Raw genomic sequence first — 24754 nt, forward strand, 5'->3', positions numbered from 1 at the left:
CTGAGAAAGCAGCTCAAACTAAGGAGGTGTCACAGCGTTCGTCGCAGCCATCCTGTTAGGCATGTCAGTGCTGTCGTACCAGTCAACCCCAGTCATCCCCTCCTCACAATTTTGCATGTCTCCATCATCTGCATCATCCCTGTCTTGTGCACTTGACATTAACGTACCATCTAGTATTAGGGACCAGAAGTTCTTACGTCTATTCTTCGGGGGCATCAGATCACTATATAATTCAGTTTGAGTACAGTAGAATATTAATTCTCTCTTCCATAAATTAAGGGAAGGGGGAGGGCCTCTCATCCAGGTTCTAGCAATGCACCATTTAGCTATTAGAAACGCCATGTCAACTAATCTCGTCAGGGCTGGGCATAAGGGTTTTGAATATCCCAGAAGGGCTAGCAGAGGGTCCGGGTCCAGGGTTAGAGACAGTACTCTGTTAATTTCACCATATATCGCCTGCCAGAAAGGGGAGACAGCAGGGCAAGTCCAAGCTATATGCAGAAAATCCACAATTGGGGCTCTGCATCTTTCGCACTCCGATGAATCACGCAGGCAGTACCTGTGAAGTCTCTCTGGAGTGTAATAAGTCCTGTTCAGGTATTTAAAGTGCATAAGTCTGTGGTGCCCATTTGGGGAGATCTTTCTAGTGCTAGTGCAGCAATACTGCCACAGTTCCTCGTTCAGTTCGGTACCCAAATCACGCTGCCAGGCTAATCTCGGCTTCGTGTATTTAGTGTATTTCTCAGTTTGGGCTATCCTATAGAGGTTAGTCGTTAATTTCATAGGGGACTTTGCAGCCACCACGTAGTCAAATGTGGTAACCGTTACCGGCTCCTCCATGTCATCGCCAAGAAGCTCTCGCAAAGTATGTCGCACCCTGTGGAACTGAAAACGTGATATCAGAGTGGGGTTCATCTCAGTTGCGTTAACCTAGTCCCAGGTTCGCGCCGTGCCACCCGCAAATAAATCGCCCATGGTGCGCAGTCCAAGTTGATGAAGGGCCAGAATAACCCCTCTCTCCCGACATGGTGCTAGCCAATGGCACCATTCAATCTCCGCCCTTGGGGAGTACAGTAAAGTGCCCGCCTGGATCTCCATCATGCGATGCCAAGCATGGATAACCGAGTTTAAGGAATCTAATATGCCCATGCGGCGATCTCGAAATAACGTCAGCAGTGCCGGCAAAGGAGTCGGGTCCGCGACTATCTTCTCAATACGGATGTAGGGAGCGTCACTCGGGCCATGTATCAAGGAGTAAGCATGAGCACACTGCGCAGCGCGATAGTAGAGTTCCATGTCTGTAGCGTTCAGGCCTCCCGCTGCATATGGTCGTACTAGGATGCTCCAGGCCACCCTAGGTTGCTTACCCGCCCAGGCAAGGTGTATTAATAGGGACTGTAGCCTGCGAAAGAAGTGGGAAGATAGGGTCATCGGGATATTACAGAATAAGAAGAGAAATCGCAAGAGAAACACCATTTTCATCAGGGAAATACGTCCCAGAAGTGATAGCGGGAGGGAAATCCATTTCTCTATGTCGTCCTCCAATTTTGATATGGCGCGCCCATAGTTTTCGCTAATAACGATCTCGGAATCCGTATGGAGGCGTATTCCAAGATATCGGACCGCATCAGTAGTCCACTGTAGTGGATACTCCGGTTCAAACTGTGCTGTGGAGGGCGTCAAAGGGAACATAATGGACTTAGCCCAGTTGACCTGTATGCCTGAGAGTGAACCAAAGAGAACCACCTCCGCAGAACCGTAGAGAGGTGTGTAGAGGGGTCCCTAACGTAAAGCAGTGTGTCATCCGCGTAGGTGGAAACAATAAGGTTATATGACGGGAAGCGGATACCGCGATGACTATGATACTCCCGAAGAGCACACGCCAGTGGCTCAGCGGCCAACGCATAAAGTATCGGAGAGAGGGGGCAGCCCTGCCTTGTGCCTCTTCCGATAGCAATGGGTTCCGAGACCAGCGGGCCAATGCGGATGCGTGCCGTCGGAAAAAAGTACAAAACCGTCAGAAGTTGCAAGAATAGCTGCCCCACACCCATTCTGTTCAGCACCTGATGGAGGAACACCCATTCCACTGAATCGAATGCCTTCTCCATGTCCAGGAAGACTGCGACAGTCGATACCTCCGGACGCGTATGCTGAAACGCAGCAAAGACAGTTCTAATGTTATATGTGAGGTTGCGCATTCGGACAAAGCCTGATTGCTCCGGGGCTACCAGGGTTGTGACCAAGGGTTGGAGGCGGTTAGAGAGGAGCTTGGCGAAGATTTTTGTGTCAACGTTCATGAGAGAAAGTGGACGATACGAGGCACAGTCAATCGGGTCCTTGCCCGGTTTAAGGATCGCTACAATGATTGCCTCTCTCATAGAAGGTGGCATGATACCCGAATTGGCCATATCGTCAAACAGAGTAAGCAAGTGTGGTATCAAAAGTTCAGAGAAAGCCTTATAGAAGGCAACTGTGAGCCCATCGCTGCCCGGCGCGCTTCCACTCTTCATGGACGACAAAGCCAGGGCTACCTCGTCACGCTCAAATGGACGAGCTAGGAATTCCCGATGTAAGTCTGAGAGCCACGGGAGCTCGATATGTGCCAGGTAGTCTACAATACGCTCCTCAGGAGCAGGACTTCTCAACGCGTACAACTTCGCGTAATACTCTTGGAACCGTACCGCAATAGATTCATTTGGAAGCGAAACATCCGAGTCCTCCGAATGCAGCATCGGTATTGAGGTGTTATCTCTACCGCGTTTAGCCAGACGGGCCAGCACAGCACCCGGGCGCTCACCTTCACAGTAGTTCCGGGCCGTGGTGCTATAAAAACTTGACATATGGAATGTATTTCATGGCCCCTGCAAAATATAGGCTTTATAATCATAATGACAGCCACAAACCACTCTGTAGTGCTTTACGATAATCAGGATAAGTAGGAATATATGTCAATGGAGGACCACATTATGCAGAAAGTTTATCTATATTTTGCAGTAGAAAAGGGTTAATTATGGATCAGTACGAGGCGTATTTTCGGACAATATTATTTTGGTCTATTTGAGCGAGAAATACATTTTTGTTTCAGATTTGCAAATTATGCAGAAAATTGTATGGCAGGTGTTCAATAAATCCTGCAGGAACAGAATCACATAATTCCATTAGCCCAGACCATTGTTCATTGTACTGTCAACATTATATGTATGTGTAAACAAAACCTAAACATTCAAATTCTAATCAGCACCAATTGTCATCACCACCTTGAAGAGGACAGCTTTAACTTTCTCTCCCTTCTGCAGACATTGTGATATGTTTTCAGGTCTGGCTTGATACACAGCTGTCATCAAACCTTACTTGCTAAAATAATGGGTTTTCAGGAGTCCTACAGAGAGGGACTGTGGTTCCACCCAGATGTTGGTTCATCTGGGTACAGCATTAACTTTCTCAAAAGTTGTGTGCTTAACCTTCAGGCAGCTGTGACCATTAGTTTGCCTAGCTGCTGGAGCTAGGCTCTTTATCAAGAAAAGCAAATGTATTTCACCTATTCTGTCACACATATGCCACTGTAATATATAGAGCTTGCCCTTTAAGGGTACACAAAGGCCACTGCAATACTATTAGACAGCTTCACCTGCATAATTATATAATTATGGTGATTGTTCTTCTGTGGCTTCCATATTTGTATGCTTATGCTCAAGTTAGGATAAAGTCAGTAAGCTTAACTAATTTATTGTGAGAACAATATGTTAAAGTCAATATGCATTTAAGTGTCAGTAGTCATTACTGTTAAAATCTGTAGGGAGGCTTGTTATTACATGCAATCTCACACTTTAACGTAGTAGGCAAGGGTTTCAGTTTTGGTTACCCACTGACAAACCACTGTGATAAAAGATTTGTACTGTGATAATCCTCGATAGCCCTTTTAGGGACAGGAGTATTTTGCTCTGCCGTCTGTAATGTTTACGTTTCTAATTTTGTGATTGCATGCCTGATGTTTGCCATGTTAGAAAGGTTTAACTCAATATAGTAGGCTTGAGTTGGTTATGTTGACATACCAATAATAAAGTGTAGAGGCCTGATTGATTAATTGGTAATAGTTACGCCAGATTAAATAGTTCTGATCTATTTTTATAAACGAAAAGAAGGCAACCTGCCCCATTTGTTTATTATAAAACACATATGTCAAATTCAATAAGCCTTTAATGGTTGATTCTTATTGTACCGTGTTTAGTCTGTATACACACATTTTGTTATTTGAAATCGCACAGATTACCTTTGTAGGCAAGGATTTTGGTCTGAAAACCTCCCTCTCACAAACCCTAGGGGTAGGTGGATTGCACTGAATTAATTATTGCTAGAATCTCTTTGGAATTTCTAACAGAATTACTTGTCTGCCATGATTTTCTAATAAATACCTCTTAAATATATATTGGAAGTAAAGAGGTGAAGGAATGAAATCTGGTCATAAAAATGCTGTCAGTCATAGAATAATAAAGCCAGTGGTTCACACTCTGTTTGCATCCATGGCAATGATCATTTTTATGATCGTGCACATTCATCTGAAAAAGAGCATGCTTCAGTGCCAGGACGTGTGGGCCAGTCCTTTAGTTTTAAATTTGTTCCAGTCATTTCCTTCCTTCTCATCTTTATGTTTTAATTATTTTTAGAGTCTACTACAGCCCCCAAGACAGTGCTAAATAGCTGCGTACTGTTCATTTTTCTGCTGTACGTACATTACACGAGGTCACAGTCTCTAGACCAGTCCACTGCCATGGAACATATTGTCCATAGTTTAACTGTTTTACCAGTCCAAGACGACCAACACATTTTCTTTTTGTGTGGCAGTTATACGTGAACTTCAAAACAAAAAAATACCATGTACAATACCAGTGAAAGATGGCCACTCAATGTATGTTTCATTTTAATTGTTATGCAAATATATACCTGCACGTTGAGCCAGTAGCTTGTTTTCTTTATCCAGTTTATTCTTTTAACCTATCTTGCATATGGTATTGAGTTAATGTGTGAATTTCTTTTGGTTCTGTAAGTGAATAAATACAAGAGTGAGCCAGTGAGTGCATGAGAGCTAAGAGGAGTGGCAAAGTGCATGTATGATGACATATTAAATGCCTAAACCATCAATGACTGGGGAGGCACTTTCATTTAAAAGCCAGACCTTTTGGCATTGCCAATGCTTGTTCAACATAGCAAAGGTGTTTGTTAAAACAATTCTATGCTCTTTAATACAAATGTAAGTATTGCTCTCTTCGTTTCACTGCAGATAACAAAGGGTGTAGCCCAATATTTCACGTATTATTTTCAATAAACATTTCCCTGTTAGAAAAAGCACATATTCAAGCTACATATCCAAAAAATCAACATGTAATTTTAAAAAAAGTACATATTCAGTAACATGTATAGCATGTAATATGATCCAATGTTACCACTATCAGGGAGCGTTTAAATGTACTCCTCATAAAAATTACGGAAACAACGTCCATAATTCAATCACGTCCTATTATGACTAGCAGCACATGATTTTTACTAGCTGGAAAATGTCACTTAATCATCCGACGTAAAGTTGCCTTCACTAAAACATTCGATCTTCTGTTTGTTGGAAGAGATAGGAAGGTAATGAGCAAGGCTGGTCTGGCCCTGCTGGCTATTTGTACTTTCCCTGGGAACCTGGATGGGGGTTTATTACTATTGGGTGACGTTTTCGTAGCAGTGCAGCAGTTTTGAACAGCCGTGGTGCGTCCATTGGGGTGTGGGGGCATAGCCCCCCCCCGCCCGCAGCCGCCAGCAGCTGCCTCGAAGTTTCTGAACTTAAGTTCAAAGACGCCAAGGCGGGAGAACTGGCAATCATGTCAGTCAGCATGACGTCAGACCGCCCACCCTCTTCAGAGTCTGAAGGGGATGGGCGGTCTAGCATCATGTTGACTGACATGATTGTCACCAGGGCAACAGGCAGCAACACAAGTGCGCATGAGTGGGAACGGAGGGTGAATTTTTTACCCGTGCCTACTCATGCGCACTTGTGTTTGCACTTTTTTGCGCATGCCCATTAGGAGCCCTTCGGATTCCTAATGGGCGTGCTGCGGGCGAAGAGTAACCTGTGCCCCAAGCCAATCCGGGCGCTGCAGCAGCGCCAGGATTGGCTGGGAGGGGCTGCCAGTCATTACCAGTGCCATTTGTGACGTGAAAGCGCCAAGGGGAGCAAAGGTGGCGTGGACCGGCGGTGAGGTAAGTTTTGTTTTATTATATTTATTCTTCCCCCCGCATGACACCCCCCTTCCCCGCGTGACACCCCCGCCCCCCGCGCGAGCCGCGAGTGCCCAGCTCACCCAGGTTCACACCACTCTGACAAAGCGTTCTCTTGACTGCCTGGTGCGTAGGTGGGGTGACCACGATGGAGGGGTGGTGATGTGGGTGGACACGGGGCAACTTCCGCTACTCGCTGTCACGCACAGCAGCACTCGTCAGTGGGCCCCGTGCTCCCCACCTAACTCCATTAAGTAGACGCTAAGCATATGTAGCTCCAATAGGCCCCTCTGGAAGGCGCTAGATAAACTTGTGTTTAGCTTCACTGATCCCAGTTAGGAAGGCTCAATGAATATTGGCAATACTATGGAGGCGCTATGCACATGTGCCCCACTGTGGATGTGCCATACGCATGTACCCTTATATTCATATGCCCCTCTGTCGTGGGCACTATGCATGCGTACTCTCAATGACCCCTTTCATACAGGCGCTATGCACATGTACTCTCCTATATCCCAATTTGTGCCAACATTATGCATATCTATAATGGCAATGTGTTCTTCTGTGGAGGCCCTACTCACATGCGCCCTCGTGTGCATATGCCCCCTTTGGATTCACTATGCATATGTGCCTTCTGTGGAGATGTTGATGGCATGTAGCTCAATGTGCCCCGCCGCGGAGGAGCATTATACAGAAAGTCATCAATTCATTAGAATGCCTGGAAATCCCCTTGTAACCTGGGTGTGACATCTGGGATCCTGTAGAATCATTGAGAGGGAGGGTCGGTTGGGACATAAGGTGAAAAGGGGTCACAGCCTGCACGTGGTGGGAAAGGAAGACAGGTAACCAGTAAGCACGACATGAGGTGGTGGTGAGAGGGAGACGTGGTGATATGGGGAGGCATCGGTGAAAATGGACGATTGGAGGGAGATTGTGGAAAGCTATGGAGAGAGATGGGCTGAGGGAGGTTGAGGAGGTAAGAGGTAGTATGGGAAACTGATGAGGGAGTGAGACATTCAAAGGTTGTGTAAGTGAAGGCATAGGATGGTGTAACATGGGAAAGGGGTGAGATGGTGATGAAAAGGGGAAAGGAAATGTGAGGTGAGTGAACGTGAGGTGGTGTGAGGGAGATATGAGAAGGTGGAGAAGAGAGCTCATGAGTCAAAGTGAGACGCAAACAAGGGCAGTTAGAGGTATTGGGAAAGTTTCCATGTGGGCTTCGAAGTTCGTGTGACATGTTGGTGTGATGTGATGCCTTTGCGCTCCCTGTAGCTGTTTCAGCTGAGAATGCTTGTGCTGGGATGGGCTACGAACCCCCATTAACCCCATGTCGGCTTTTCTCAGCCCCCAGGACAGGACACTGAAAGATGCCACCATGAGAGGCACCATGAGAGGCCTTGATTTATCAAGACGAGGGTTACACCATTGTGTATTGCATGTTGTATTTTGTATTGTATGTTGTGTTAAAGGGTTGCTCCAAGCCTCCTTTTGTTCTGAAGCCCCTGGTCTTGTTTTCCTAGCTAGTAGTAGGAGTCCCATAGATGGTTGAAATTAGTTGGGCGAGCACAAGCAGTTGCATTGTCACCCAACTTTTCTAAAGTTGTCAGAATGTCTTAGATGGTTCAAAATGTGGTAACAAAATGTGGCTTTTAATTTGGCACTTAAGGCTTTGAAATAAAAAATGGACAGTTACATTGCCATTAAAGATCGCATGATACGTAATATAATAGTGTGTTCCCTTTTGCAGTGTATCTTTTAGAGACAGAGCATATAAGTTCAGGAAAACGTGTTTTTAAAGATTCACATGTCTAAACAGAGTACTGAAATTTATGGAGTTGATTTATCATCTGAGTTTCTTTCCCCGGTCTTCAAATGCTTATGGTGTGTCTTTTTGTGTTTCTCTATTACTGTTCAGTTTATTTATTTTTGTATTAAGTGTATTGTGTTTTTATGGTACTCAAGCAACCAGCTGGTTGCTGCAAAGAATTTGTTAAGGGGACGAGGGTCAGGAATTACTATTAAACAAGGTGAGAAATGCAAGTAGGGTTGGGTGGCCAGCCTATCAGTGTCTAAGATGTGCTGAGATGAGGAACTTGTAGATAAGTCTGTGAGGGCAGTTTAGGCCCAGCACTAATTGCTTTATTAACCTTCCTGCTTCCTCAAATGTGCTTTTAAAAATGCACCGTTTGTCCACTCATTGTTTCAAAGTTTTCGTGGGGGAGAATCCCCGTAGGTTGTTTGAGCTCACTCGCTACGCTTGCTAGCCGCAATACAGTACGGCAATAATGTTACGCCTCACCACTTTCAAATGTCACCAGCCACCCCTGGTTTTGAAAGCCCCCAATGAAGAGTTACTTGTATATCCAGTAGTTTCAGGCAACAATAAAAGTATCTAGATAACTTTGGTGATTAATGTACCTGCTGGAGAGAGGTCGGAGTTTTGTCTAGTGGCAGGTTTGACTCAGCTAAGGAGTGCAGAGGGTTAATATGCCTGCTGCAAAGGACATGTACTGTGCAGCTCACAGAAAAGTATTTTACGTGCATAGCTTACTGGGTTACTGCTTTAGTCACAGAGAACCTTTGCTACTGTGCAATTCATAAGTTACAGTTATAATCTAGGGCAGTGAGCTATGAAGTGCCATCAAAGAGCTGCACACAAACTACATAGTACAGGTTGGAAAGTTGTCTTTTTTCTGAGTCTTTCATTATCCTAATATTGCTAAAAAGGGGTTTTGAGTAGAAATAAATTTAAAAATGCCTACCAGTATAGATGACTTGAATCCTACATCTTGTAGTGCCCTTTGTTTTATGTAGAGTTTCCTGTACACTGATTTACACAGGTATGATTCATTGTCTCTGTATGTCTGTGTGATGTAAAGTGCTCCGACACCCTACATTGGTATGAGAGGCACCATAAAACAAATGAAATGAGGGAATCATTGAATGGGCCCCAACAGAGAGTGTTGAATCCTGTGCTTTAAAAGCTAATACAATCAATTATATAATGAAATATGTGTTGTAGAATGTGCCATTTGTGCCTCAATTTACATAAGAGGAGAATCTCCCACCAAAAACCTCCTTGTAGTGGTCAGGATCATTCGCTGCACTCACTATGCATGATATGGTAGCTGGTCTGACAAGATTTGCCAGGTCTGCTTTGGGCTCCCAATCGAGCCCTGGTAATGAAGTCAAATTGTTTTCCTGACAGATTGGCAGAGGAATAGTTAACATTGTCTGTGCAGCTAGAAAAAAGTGCAGTAACCTATGGACACAATTTGTGTATTGTAATTGTATTCAGAATAGAGACTTGAAAATCCTGCTGATTTGAGAGTTTATTCCTACAGCTGAAGGAAAAATTCAGGTGTGCAATCTGAGAGCATCTTACAGCATGCATTGTGTACATTGGTACATTTATGCTTAAAAATGCCTACGAGTAAACACCGGGAAAATAGATGGTACAAGAAGGAGTAATATCTTAAGTAGTGTGTTCCCACAGAAAGGGCAAAAGTGGAGGGTTGGCATTGGGTTATTGGTTTGATACGGTTTATTTTCAGATTTTAGAGTGTGTAGTAGTGGGAATCTTATTAATCAGGTAAGGGAACTCAAGAATAAAGGACCTATTTTCTGAATTACCACTGGCAGAGTAAACAACCTCAATTTCCATCCATTACATATAATTTTTCTTTGTGTGGATGTCCTGAAAATCTGGCCTGGATCTTGCATGCGTGCTCTACGTTGGACACCCCTGCTTTATATCAATGTGATGATTTTTTTGTCCAGTTATTTTTGGTTGTGGAAACTTTATGAATATATGTTTGGTAGAAGACTTTTTCCCAAAAGACCGTAATTGTCTATTGTCTATTGAGAAAAGTCTCACTGCATCTTATAGTCGTGTGCAAACATTTACTGAAGGATAAATAAATCTATACTTCCCTATATGCACTTGGTTATTGATATTTTGCCCCTCGATATTCTGTCCTCGATAATAGTATGCCACAATATTGTTGGTGTTGATATTTAGTAGTACAATCCTTAATACTCCAAGTAGTAGAATGTCTAGACCTCATCCAACACATGTGAACTTAAGTTGGTCATTTTCACACAGACATAATATGTGCATAGAATTAATTTCCTTTCTAGGGCATATTTGCCATACAAGAGTATTGAGCTACAGAAATTACATTTGATTGAATATTAACACGTCAGATTACCTCCCCACTATAATTCTTGTTTATGAATCTAATTCTTTTTAATAATGCCAAAAGCTTCTTTAAAGGCTAACCACATTTTAATGAGCAAATTGTTCTTTCTGTTGACCCGTGTGCTGTATGACACAATTCTTTCCTACATTTTAAATGTCCATTTAATTTTTTATTGGTGTAATTGAGTTACGCAATCAGCTGTTCCAGTAATTAAAGTGTTCTTAAGAAATAAGAAGAATATTTTCAACAGTCAAACCGCCATAAACTGGTGCTGCACAGTAGCATGCAAAAGGCAGGAAACATAAAGAAAAGCAGGAAGGGTTGCTCAAAAATATGACTGAAAAAAATTAATAGTTATTGTAAGAATATGCGTTAGTCATTTTGCGGATGGGAGTCCTTTACAAGCAATAAATCCACAACCTTCTGTTTGCTGGGAGCCAAGTACCCTGTTGTAGCACTTGGCTCTTTCAGGATAGCAAATCAGGGCAGTCCAAGGCCTACTCTGGGAAGGTGGTGTAAGTTTGTACCCCACTCCGCAAGCATGCAACCAACAACACCCAATATATCAGGACCAGTCAGTGCTTCTACTTGTTAAAAGGAAAAGCACTTTATTACACACTTGCTTTTGAACTCTAATTTGAATATATATACATGTAAGCAGGTAGAAATACCTATTAAGACACACACTTATTAGTTCACACACCTAGAGAGTCCTGAACCTAAGTCCAAAATACCCCCACGTATACCTGACACAATTCAAGATAGTGTAGCTATCTAAAGGCAGGCCGATTGGCTTTGTCAGTCTGTCACCACATTAATAAAAACAGAAATAGATGACACACAACTAAAGTAACACCATAAAAATCATTATAGTAATAGCACCTTTCAATAACTAGAATCGAAATATAAAACATTGTATTGTAAAATTTGTCATTATTAATTAATCATGATTATTTCAATATAATGTGTACAAGAGTCTTTCTTCTATTTCAAACTTGCTGCATATTCGGCATTAAAAGACGCAAACAGGGATCCCACACTCCTGAGCCTAAGTGCAAAAGCACTAATTTCAGCAGTATTGAAAATCAAGCACATTTAGGGGCCGATTAGGATGGCGGACGGATTGCCCCCGCCAGGCTGGCGGTAGACACAGCTGGCCAGCGGCGGACAGCAAGACCCTCTGCCGCTTTTCCGCCGGTCGCCTTCGAGACCGGCGTAAAAAACTGCTTACATATGGTGGCGGTGTCAACCATATTACGATGCCGATGATCCTATGCCTTTCCACGGCGGCAATGCTGCCGTGGAAAGACATACGGTCCTTGCTTTGGGGGCCCGTTGCAGGACCCCAGGCTGAAGGGGGGGTGCACATGGGGGGTACCTATGGTAACCCCCTGCGTTTCAAAGTACAACATGGCAGGCACCGCGCGGTGCCTGTCATGTTGTGCTTTGAAACGCACAACATGCATTTTTAGCATTGCGGCGGATGGTGCTTTCAGCACCGCCCGCCGCAATGTTAAAAATCCAGGATGCACCCGCCACTGTGGCGGGTGCATCCTAATTCGACGCACGGGACCTCCGCCCCTGTGGCGGACGGTCACTTCCTACAACAGGATGGCAGACAGACAAAGTTCGTCCGCCATCCTAATCGGCCCTATAATTCGGGGTTATCTTTGTAGACCTCTAAGGGTCTTTGTGCAACATTTCAGGGAAAACCTGGAGGCACTCTTCCGGAGGGCTCCTTAACTTCAGGCTGCCCACTCAATTCGCTTTATTTTATTAGAAGTACCCCTGTTTTTCTTGGGGCACCGTGAGAAACAATATGCACATTTTTAACTCCCTCACACGGGCATATTGTGGCCCTTACTTGCTTAGTGGGATGACTATGAAAAAATTGCTCTGATTGTTCTGCCTCGCACTGCATTTTCATTTTTTAAAAGGTTGGGTGCCCATGCCCTTTGATTGGTCACACAGCATGTACTTTTTGTACGAGGGCGGCACAAGAAGCATACTCTTGCACTGCCTGACCAGATCCCCACTAGACTGACACATCCAGTGCTGGTGTGGGAGCCCAGTGGGCTCATTCCCCCAATGTCTAGGAGCACAGCTGTGAGCCGCTGACTGGGTGCACCTACCTCACCGAGACACAGGCACAGGGGGCAGAGAAAGCACCTGCTCTGCTCCTGGGGTTCAAGTTTGCCTCTGAAGCATCCCAGCAGTATTTGTCAGGCCCTTAGATGATGGGGGTGCTTGGGGACCAGTGCAGAGAGGGTGCAGTGACTCCCAGTGGTCTTCAATTCTTTTTCTTGCATCTGTTCTTAAATTCGCTATGACCGCCTCGCCACATTGGCCCTTGCCCTCACCAGAGGTTGTTTCAGAATTAAGGCAGAGCACTACACACTTCAGGGAAGATTTACAAGCCCCTTGCAACATTTTTGTGATGCAGCAGCAGCGTAAACAATGCGCCCAATTTACAACGCTGGGTAGGCATTCCCATGCAGGAAAGCCTCGTAAAAGTGACCCAGGGAGATCTACAAGATTTCACTGCGTCAGTTCTAGGATGCCAATTCGTCCAAACTTTACGCCTGCTTGAAGCAGGCCTAAGGAGTGACACAGTGTAGTGGGAATAGGCCTCAAAATGCTTTGCTAAAGTTGAGTCGTGCTTGCGACACAACTCCCGTAATGTGTAACTTTTGCCACAACAGATGCATCAGAATTTGTGATGCATCTGTCAATCCTTGCGCCATGGTGCGCCGTATTGTAAATACGGCGCATCCATGGTGGTGCAAGGGTTTCTCAGGGTGGCACAGGACAGTGAAGCATCTATACAGATGTGTAATTTTCTTGTAAATCTGCCCCTTCCTTTTTCCTGCCTGGTCCCTCTAGGGGAGGTCAGGCTTCTTTCTTTATTCTCCGGTACCTTTGAGCCACATTTCATGGGGCAGTTGTTGTTTTGCTCCTCTTGGTGAGTTGTGGACACCAGAATTATTTTATTCAGGCTTCCTGACTTTTAAACTTTATTTTTATTCCTGGATCTGGGTTTCATTACTTCTCATGCTGGGTCTGTCCTCTTTCTGGGATCCTGGTACAGTTCTCCCAGGTCTTCCCCATTAGCACCTGTGCGGCCCACCAGCAGAATACCCTCCCTGACATATTTCTCAGGCTCCATTGCTTTGGTCGTCTTTCAGGACACCTGTGTGCCAGCAGCAGAGTCACTGGCTCCATCCTGATGGAGATCACCCCCCTGCTGCATCAGTCCACAGAAGATGCAGGGGAACCCTCCATGGTCTACCCTAGCATGTCTATCGCGCTGCTGTCTCTCAGAGTTTGTAAGATTGCCAGCTCCACCTTAATTGGAGAAACACTTCTAGTCCCTGGATGCTAGCCGGAGTGCAAAAGTTCTCATGTCTATTATTGTAGTGGAGTCAGGTGGCTTTTTCTTCCAGCTGAGCATTCCTCTGACATCATCATTCCTAAGCTCAGAAAGTTCTCAACAGTCTCTTTATTTTACAGAGGTGTTTAATTGGAGATAGAAAGTTTTCAAAGTTAGATACCTCTACCCAATCTTAGGGTGACACACCATCAACTGCCACAACCCTTCAGCACAGCATTCTGGAACATTCCAACATGGTGACTCGAAGTGGTCTGAGGAAAGGCTTTCTGTGACAGTCCTCCCTCTGCTGCCTGATCCCTTACCTCTAAAGCGTAAAAAGGAGGCCCTCCTGTCACTCACTCCAGAGATCTGGCTGTCCTCCTTCATCACTGTGGGGGGGAACCTTCTTAGGTCATGAGCAGATAATTAGCACCAGCTCACCCCTTCCTTTCCCAGCAATAAGCCCAAGCACTGTTAAGTGGCTGTGTTGTGTAGGGAGACCATTGATACTACTGATGGCAAAGGAAGTAGTTAACTTGGCCCATTAGGGGTACAGAGGCCTGGAACCAAATTATAAGCTGAGTCAGAGAATCATGACAAATCCTCAAGTACCATAAGGAGTATATTCATCACAAAAGTGACATTAATCTAGAATTGGGGACATGTTTAGGTTATGATTGGATCCTCACTTGGATCTCTAGGCCTATATAGGGTGAAACAATACTTTGGCACAAATGTCGACCTAATGTGTAATTCAGTAAAGCACCTCCTCTTTTCAGTTAGGCACTATAGAACTACACTATGAATGCCCACTAACATTATTAAGACATAAACCAAGTTAATACTAATCCCTCAAGGGTCCCTTCTGCAACCGGCTACCTGTGCACATATACTGCACTGAGCTAAACGGTAGTCTCACACGCTGAGCCCACACACATGACACATGTTTGTGCTAATGTGCTCATGTGCAACCAGCACAGAAACTCTTACCCTAAATGCACAACAGCTGATGTTATTTTAAAAGGTAGCAATTTCAATCCATCTTCCCAGAATTTTTACAGTGAGTGAGACTCAGAAAGACTCCAAAACCTGGGTAGTACAAAAGCAAGAAAAATCTAAGGGTTTAAAATGGCAGAACCCATTTGTTACAGTTATTACTTTAGAAAGAAGTGTACACAGCCTCATTCAGAGAGGTGTACAAAGTGGAATTGAGTGTAACCAATTTTTAGAGCTATTTCTATTACATGTAGCAAAGATTATGGGTTGAACTCAAAAGACTAATCAGTCTCAGTTTTACATGTGAAATTACCACCGGGTACTAGCTGGAGGAAATTATGTATGTGGGGAGTACATGCTATGTGCAAACAAAAAAATTCAAATACCATTTGAACTTGTTATTACCCATTTGATACCACGAAGTTTGGAAAACACATGGGTACTGCGCACAAACTTTACTGGGGGCCTAATAACAAAGATGCGTTTAAATAAAACTTTTAAATAATTAAAATTTCTTAACATTGATTAAAAAAATAAGTTTCAATGGAATGTACAAAATAGTAATTAATGTTAGGGTGGGATTGGTAAAAAATATTTTAATTCATAATAATTATAAATTAAATAAATATGATATATGTATTTACATATTTATTCAATATTTATGTTGATGGATTATTGTGCTGTAGAATTCTATTTTTTTAAATTCTAAATCAATAATCAATAATCTTTACATTAAATATGTTTTTATATTTTTGTAAAATAATTATGACTATAGCGAAATCTCTGCTCTGGTGGCAGAGGCCTCTGGGTATATGTCAAAAGTTACTAGTAGATCCACCTCCTGTGTTGAGAGGGTGGAGACATGTAGGAATGCACCTAGTAGTAAATAAAAAAAAAACAAGAGCACGGGACTTGTGATCATGTGAGACAGCAGGGTGTGCTTTGTTTGCAACTCAAAAGATATGCTGCAGCCACGACTACAGAACTTGATTGGCAGAAGCAGGGTGGATTAAAATGACATACCTTGCAGGTATTATGGAAATTCTGTAAGCATTACTGTTTCTCGGATACTGTAACTATTATGGAATAACTAGATACTGTGGGCTGAAGTATACATGTTGAAGTATGCATACATATTTGGTTGGATATGATGAAGCAAGGTGCAGAACAAGATTTTGTTCAAACTTGTGAAGTTAACCTCTTATAACAGTAATTGAATTAATAAGCTTGTGGTGAAATTACTAATCAACTTAGTTTAAAAATACATTCATCAATACACGCGGGATAACAAATGTGCTTTATGTTGCAAACGCAAAAAAAAAATAATAAACTAACCTTGTCTATTGTCTTTGTCAGTATTAAATGCGGCTGTTTAACTAATGGCATGTGCTTATTTTGTGTGCTTATGTTATGTCTTTTCTGTGACAAAAGCTCAAGGAGTTTGTTTAGATCCTAAAGGAGAGGTAAATAAAATACTGCCTGATTGTGCTTTTGCTAGGTAACATATTTAACAGGATTAATTAGTAAAGGGGGTGGGTAACAGAATGGGTCTAAATTCTTTAATTAATTGATGTCTTGTGTTTGTTTAATAATAGTTTCCAAAGTGAGGCCTAAAGGTGGTTCAGAAAATATGGCTGACAGAGCTGCAGATGCGAAAGCTTGTCCAGAGTGAAGCCTTTGCACATGCGTAGCTGTGAAGATTTTTACTGCATTGTCATCGTTAATTGAAAAAGAAGTTCTTTGGTTGAGTTGAACGTGCTCATGAAGAAAAGGCTCAAGGACAGAAACTTAAAGTGTCTGCCAAGGCTAGGAAGTAAATGTTTGAAACTCGCGGAAAAGTAACTTTCTTGAGGAAGCTGAAAGATGTGGAAGTGTAAGACAATAGGGCTTATGTGAAGCCTGGACTTGGTCAAGAATCCGAGATGGCCTAATATACTTTATCATGGACTGACACAGAACAGCCAATGAAAAGCTCGGATTTGCTTGAAAGAATGTAAAATGTAGAAAGTTTAGCTAGAAAGAAAGGTGTAAAACCTGACACTAGGAGCAGGGAAAAAACTCTCTTCTTTCCGATTCCTGAATGACGCGACATGCTGTTGGACTTTTGGCGCATGTAAGGACAGCAGACTTTAATTGATTTTTCCTTTCTAGGTAAAGTGAGAAATAGACAGGGAAATAGATTTAGGGAATGGAAACTGATATTCTGCTAATATTTCATCTTTCTGAGTTTGCTATGAAAATGTCAGTTTATTAATTCATTTCTTTATTAAAATGCTGCTTTCTTAATTGCTTATAAAATAAAGATTTTAAAGCGTAAATGCTATCTTTCTTTATGAAAAATTAAAGTTAATAAAATTAGATTTGAAAAGACAAGCTGGTCTTGTTTATTCATGGTCTAGTTTCCATCAGTTGATCCAATCGCCTTAAGTGGACTGATTAAATAATAATAAGTGTATAAAACCATGGTGAAAATAGTTAAACTGCAGTTGTATATAATAATGTAAATAATATGTGAGTAGTTTTGATTAATCAGACCACCTGATTCAGTTGCTCAAAAATTGTCTCATTGGTGTTATGGGCCTTTTATATGTGTTTCATGATTAATGGTGAGTATTGAGGTGATAGGTAGCGTTTTTGAGAAAGTTTTTCAAACAGAGCGCTGGATCAATTTCTTGGTAGCGGAGTTACGGTTACTATGGTAACTAGTATGTTACATGGTAATACATAGGATTAATGTCTAAAACATGTTAAGTTTGTTCAGTTGTTTTATGTAGTCGAAAGGGTTTTTCCAGTAGTGTGAAAATTCCTGGTTTGTGCCGGGATGAGAAGTGTGACAGGTGAAGTTACACAGTGCATTTGTTCTGTTTCAAAATAGTGGTATCGCCGTATATCACAAGTGTTGTGGTCGTACAGCACAAGTTTAGGGATTTTAGGTGTGTAAGGTAGAATGCATAGTGAGGATTGTCTATGAAATTGTAGCTTTCGAGTATAGGGAAATATGTCCTGATTTAAAACTCACTGTGAAAAGAGTAGTAGAATTTATCTAAGCTTGAGTGAAGGGTAAGGAAGCGTCGTCTATCTTACTGGCAAGTGAGGATTTCTATTAGTGGGTTAAAGTCCTACTAAAGATTTCTGTATGAATGAATAGGGATTTTTCTGTATGAATGTGCGTAAATGAATTTGTAATATACAATTGAGTTAAACTCTGAATTGTCTCTAAGGAGGTGTAAAATATCTCTGTATGTGCATTTAGAGAGAAACAAGTTCGTTATTACCTGCTAGAAGGGTAAAGTAGCCCTACTTTATCAACAAATTTAAATATTCTGTGAAAATAGCGTTGTCTATTTCACGTGAAAAGAATACTTGAATGATTGGAAAGCTATCACTTTATTGTAGTGAAACAGACAAATGGTTTGTGTTCTGTGGTGTTATTAACTGAATTCAATTGAAATATTTGTAAATATGGCGCTTTGAAAAAAAAATTGTAAAGGTGGTGTTAGTTTAAGGAGTGTAGCGAGGGACAGAGCAGCTGCAGCGGTAGCATACGTCACAAGTGTCGCGCTGTGATTGGCTAACATACGTCACAGTATTCACGCACAGATTGGTTCATGTGACTAAGGCAAGCTTACAGCTGATTGGCTCATTCTGAAAAACAGTAATTCTATTGATTGAGCAAAATAGTGACGAAGCTTAACTTGATTGGTTTGTTGGTAAGTTTCGCGCATGGATTGGTTGGCGTTGCGGAATAACAAGGAAGTTGTTACGATCTTTACCGAAGTAAGGGAAATTGTTTAAAAACATGGATCACTATTACATGAAGGAGAAAAAGAAGCTTTCATGGTTTCAGAAATTGAAAAACAAACTTAAACCTGACAAGAAAATGTCAACGCAAGGTGGAAGATTACTTCATAAGTACAAAACACCTGCAGCTTATTTGTTGGGTGAATATGGTTATCATACTTGTCTTTGGATTGAGAATTGGATGAAGTCTACTGAAAATGATGGTGTATTAGCATGGCCGGAAGATGGATCATTTAACATAGCAGTTTTGAAAAATTTAAGAGAAAAAATGATGAAACTTGTACCAAAGCCTAGACCTACTCAATTTGAAGCTTTAGTTGAATGGGAAGATGAGATGTTTGAATTACAACGAGAGAGTAGAGGAATATCAAGGAGAACAGGATTAGGTCCTGATAGGGAAACACATGAGAATAGAATGCGTCGATGGAGAAGTGCAGACATGTGTGATGGCTTGTACCCAGTGAGACTAATTGATGAGGTAACTGGACAAAAGAGTGCCCAAAAGAAAAATATTATTAGTGAAGAAAGTGATTCAGAAGATGCGGTATTAGAAGAAATTTATACTAGAAAACCACCACCTTATCAACCAGTTTGTTCACGGTCTTCTCCAAGTGCCCCTCCAAGAGAAATTATTGATGAGACATCTCCTAAAACAAATCTGAATTATAGAAAAACACCTGAAAGAGTAGAAACAAGTCGTAATTCAAATATATCAGGAGAAAATAGAAATTATACTGAATCCCCAGTTCAAAGAAATGAAACCCCAAGAAATGGAAAAAGAACAGAAAGATATGAGGAATTACCAAATACCTCAGAATATAATCGTTCTACCATTGAATTAATACAGCAGTTAACTAAAAGCATGGAAGCAGTAACAGTACCTGTAACGATTGGACCTGTTCTTCCAGTATTTGATCAAAAAGAAATTAGGCATTCAGCTTTAACTGTTCCATTAAATTCAGAAATACAGAAAGTGACTGAAAAATGTTATTCAGATTTGTCTGAAATACATCGAGAGAAAATAATGATGCCTGATTTAACTTTTAATCAAAGTTTGTCAAGCAAAACTCCATCTGGTACAGAATCTGACTCTGGAACTCCGGAAAAGAGTCTGAGTAAAATAGATTTAACACAAACCCCAGAATGTAAATTTCTTGATGTTGCAAAATTGAAAGCAGATTTAGAGGAATTAATAATTGGAACGATTGGAACTGACAGTTTGAAGGCATATCAGGATGATGAATTATTATTTATTTACAAAAGCATAACATGGAAAACAAAAAACAAATATGATCAATTAGAGGAAATGGCTTCTGAATTAGAAGTAGATTTAAGCAAGCAGAAGAATTTGCAGAAAACTTATGGAGTGGATTTTTCTGAAAAAGATATTGAAGATATGAATACCACAGGAAGAATCATTCATTTAAAAGACTTAATTGTGATTTTGAGAAAATGGGGTGAATTAAGTAAGTGGAGAGTGAAATGGACAAAGAAAAGAGATGAAGACAGAACAAGTTTAGCTTTTCCTATCAGAGAAAAGAAAGAAGAAGTAGTAAATGAATTTCCAATGAGAGAAATATCGGGAGGAGGGTATGTGCATGTCCCATGGACAAGACAAGACATTTTAATGTTTACAAATGATTTTCCTCGATTAAGAGAAAAACCTGTAGAATGGTATCGACAGGTAGACAGATTTGTGAAAGTTTCAAAAGTTTTGTGGATTGATCTTGATGGATTCTTTGACATAGTTGTCCCATTAGATCTTTGGGCAGAATGTAAAATTACTATAAATTGGCCTAGAGAAGAATACCCTCGACATAAAGTAACAGGTGCTCCTTCACCAGAGGTAGTGAGAAAGTATGAACAGGTAATTGTGTTTTTGAAAAACAAGATTCCCCCAAAAGAGATAGATTGGGTTAAAATAGATAGAACAACCCAAGAGCCAAAGGAATCAGTACATTCATTTTATGAAAGATTACTGCTGGTATTTAAACAGTACAGTGGTTATGAAAATGTAAGTGAAAAAGACATGAGCCATTTTATATACAGATTTGTATATGGCTTGAGACCTGAAATTAGTGAAATGGTAAGAACTGGAATAGTTAGTTGGCAGTCAAACACAGTAGATGATATCTTGAAAAAAGCAAAATACTGTAGTGATGAAATAGATGCTAAACAAAAGAAGTTAAAAGAAAAGGCTATGTGGGCACAGGTAAAAGTGGCTGAACAACAAATAGCAACTTTAGGAAATAAAAATGTTGATCAGAATCAAGGAAAATGTAAAGGTAATTATAATAAACCAAAGTTGATGGGAAATATAGAAGAGTTAAAACAGAAACTTCCATGTTTTAATTGTGGCGAAATTGGACACTGGAAGCATGAATGCAAGAATCCGCCCAGAAATTATTTAAAAAATGCATCATTAAATCCACAGATGCAGAATGAGATAAATCAGCAGCAACAGCTACAGGTACAGGTAGTGATTCAGCAAAGTCAGTTACCACAACCGCCACTTCCAAACTGTGTAAATGTACAGAGATACAGTGCAGAAACAAGATTCAGCGGAGGTGAACAGGTAAACAGATCGCAAAGAGTGAATGTGTCGAATGTGTCACAACAATATTGGTTGAAAGAAGATGAAGGGAGTGAATCTGAAGAATACTTCTGACGGTGCCTGAGAGAGGAGGAAGAGAGTGTGCTTGGAGCCACTCTTGAGGTAGATCAATCTGGTCCATTTGTAAATGGTAAAGTGAATGATGTAGAAATTACTTTCCTAGTGGATACAGGTGCTACTCGTTCTACTGTTAGATCAGTGGAAATAGAAAACCTTCCTCTCTCTGGAGATAAAATCCAAGTAGTAGGTGTAGCTAATCAGCAAATAAAAACAGATTTAACTGAACCAGTTGAAGTTGAAATAGGTAAATTTAAAGACATGCATAGATTTGTAGTTTGTGATAGCAGTCCTGTAAATCTATTAGGTAGGGATATCCTGTGCAAAATGAATTGCAAAATATATTGCTCACCGGATGGTATTGAGCTTCAAACTCCAGAAGAAGATGGGCTTTAGAAATTAACAATGTCAATGGTTGAGGCAGAGGAAAGTAAATTATTTCCTGTGTTTGACAAGAATAATCTACCTGAAGAATTAAAAGACACAGTGAATGTAAAAAAAATGGGATTTCACTGGAGATGAAATGGGTTTGATGAAAAATGTAGATCCAGTAAAAATATCAGTAAAACAAGGAGCAGATTATGCAAACATTCCTCAGTATAAAATGAAAGCAGAAGTGATTGAAGGGGTAACCCCTGTAATAGACAAATTCATAAAACAAGGTGTTTTAAAAGAAATTGAGAGTAGTCCATGTAATTCACCGATTATGGGAATTAAAAAGCCAAACGGAACCTTCAGAATTGTTCAAGACCTGACAAAGGTTAATAAAATTGTTGTTCCATGTTGCCCAGTTGTACCAAACCCAGCGGTAATTTTATATCAGATTCCGCATGATGCAGAATGGTATATGGTTATTGATTTGTGTAATGCATTCTTTACTGTTCCATTGCATCCAAGCAGCCAACAAATGTTTGCGTTCCGGTTCAAAGAGCGTATTCTAGCATGGTGACGAATTCCTCAAGGGTACACTGAAAGTCCAAATATTTTTAATCAGTTGTTAAAGAAATCATTGGAAAATCTAGATTTACCTGTATGTATGTATAAAATATTTTATTACGCGCTCTGCTACTACAGAGTATCCTGGCGCGATATGTAACCTTGAACAGAGCCAAACCAGGTGAAGAAGAAAAGCAGCTAGATACTGAGTTTAAAAAGGTGGGTTTTTAGCCCCTTCTTGAATTCCGCCAGTGTGGCTGAGGATCGCAGAGAAAGCGGCAGGGCATTCCAAGACCGAGCTGCTTGGACAGAGATGGACTGACCACCCAATCTCACATATCTGACTTTAGGCGTAAACATCAGAAGAAGATTAGCTGATCGAAGGGCACGGCGAGGAGTATAAAAAGTGAACCTCTTGTGCAAATATTGTGGTCCTTGTTGGTGCAGGGCTCGAAAGGCCAGGACCAGTGATTTGAACACAATACGATGAGCCACCGGAAGCCAGTGGAGCTTTCGGAGATGGGCAGAAGCGCTAGTTCTTCTCGGATGATGGAATAAAAGTCGAACCGCCGCATTCTGAATGATCTGCATGCGATTAATGAGATATTTAGGGAAACCGCTAAAAAGGGCATTGGCATAATCCAGCCTTGATAAAATCAAAGCACGCAGAACCGTCTCTTTTGCTTCCCTATGAAGCAGCGGAAGGAACCTTTTGAGTGACTTGAGGGTCGCAAAACAAGTCGCAGTAAGTCATTTTAGATGCGCTTCAAACTTAAGATCCGGTCCAAACCAGACCCCCAGGTTTTTAACCGGGCCTCCAGGAGAGCTGGGACAAGCAAAGTCAGGCGGCCATATAAGATCCTTAAAATTGGCCGGGAAGTTGCCATAAAACAGCAGCTCTGTCTTGTCCTCGTTGCATTTAAGCTGGGCTGAAACGAGCCACCAGAAGACATTGGACAAACAAGAGCAGACGACACTGGCATCTAAGCAATTCTTAGGCCAGGTAAACAACAGCTGCGTGTCGTCGGCATACGCCATTATTTTTGCTCCCCACTGCTCTGCCAGATGAATCAGCGGGGTCATATAAACGTTAAACAACAAGGGGCTTAACGTCAACCCCTGAGGAACCCCTGTGGTGAGCTTCTTGGGAGACGAGGCGAATGGAGGCATCCATACTTGCTGCGTCCGCTCTGACAGAAACGAGGACAGCCAGGCCAAAACCGCACCTGACAGCCCCACCTCTGCCAGCCGATTCAGCAGCTGAGCATGGGGTACCGTATCGAAGGCGGCAGATAAGTCCAGCAAAACCAGGACCGCTCTGCCGCCTCCGTCCAGACACTCCCTAATGGCCTCTGAGACTTCTACCAGAGCCGTCTCAGTGCTGAAGGCCGCCCTGAAACCCGATTGAGCCGGGTGCAGGGCCTGAGAAGACTCAATAAAGTTATTCAGTTGCCTAAAGACAACCTTTTCACAGACCTTCGCTAGTGCCGGGAGCAGCGATATTGGCCGATAATTGGAAGTGGCTAGGGGGTCCAAGCCAGGCTTCTTTAGCAGAGGAAGCCGTTTCGCCTGTTTCCAACAAAGGGGAACAGAGGCAGAGGCCAGAGACAGATTAACAACCTGGAAAATCTACGTTAGTGCAGTATATTGACGACCTTCTTGTGGCTGCAAAAACAAGAGATAATTGTGTAACAGATACAATTACTCTTTTAAATCATCTGGCAGATGAGGGACATAAAGTATCTCCTGCAAATTTACAGTTTTGCAAACAAGAAGTAAAATATCTTGGTCACAGAATTGCAAAGGGAGTCAGACAAGTGACAACAGAAAGAATAAAAATGATTCAAGCAATGCAACCTCCAAAAACACAGAGACAAGTTAGAATGTTTCTAGGAATGGTAGGTTATTGCCGTCAATGGATTAGTGGATTTTCAGTAATTGCAAAGCCACTGCAGAGACTGACAAAAGCAGACATAAAAGACCCGATTAGCCTAACAGAAACTGAATTACAAGCTTTTGAACAGTTGAAGAAAAGTTTGTGTGAAGCTCCAGCATTAAGAATGCCTGATTATGAAAAAGAATTTGAGCTGTATTGCAGTGAAAGAGAAGGATGTGCATTATCAGTTCTGATTCAAAGACATGAAAGACTGAGAAAGCCAATAGCATATTTCTCAGCTGTTCTTGACCCTGTTGCACAGGCATTACCAGGTTGCTTAAAAGCAGTAGCTGCAACTAGTGTAAGTTTGGAACAAAGTGAAGGAATAATAATGGGATTTCCTATAAAAGTATATGTACCACATTCAGTTGATATTCTCCTCACTAGAAGCAGAACACAACATTTGACAAATAGTAGGCTAACAAAATATGAAAAGGTTATCCTTGGCTCGGACAATGTTTCAATTGCGAGATGTGTGAATTTAAATCCTTCCACATTATTACCTGACACTACTGAAACAGAAATCAGGGATGAGGTTGATCATGAATGCCTGGATGTATTAGAATATTGCACTAAACCTAGAC

The sequence above is a fragment of the Lissotriton helveticus genome, chromosome 5_1 (assembly GCF_964261635.1).
Source record: "Lissotriton helveticus chromosome 5_1, aLisHel1.1, whole genome shotgun sequence".
Classification (NCBI taxonomy): Eukaryota; Metazoa; Chordata; class Amphibia; order Caudata; family Salamandridae; genus Lissotriton; species Lissotriton helveticus.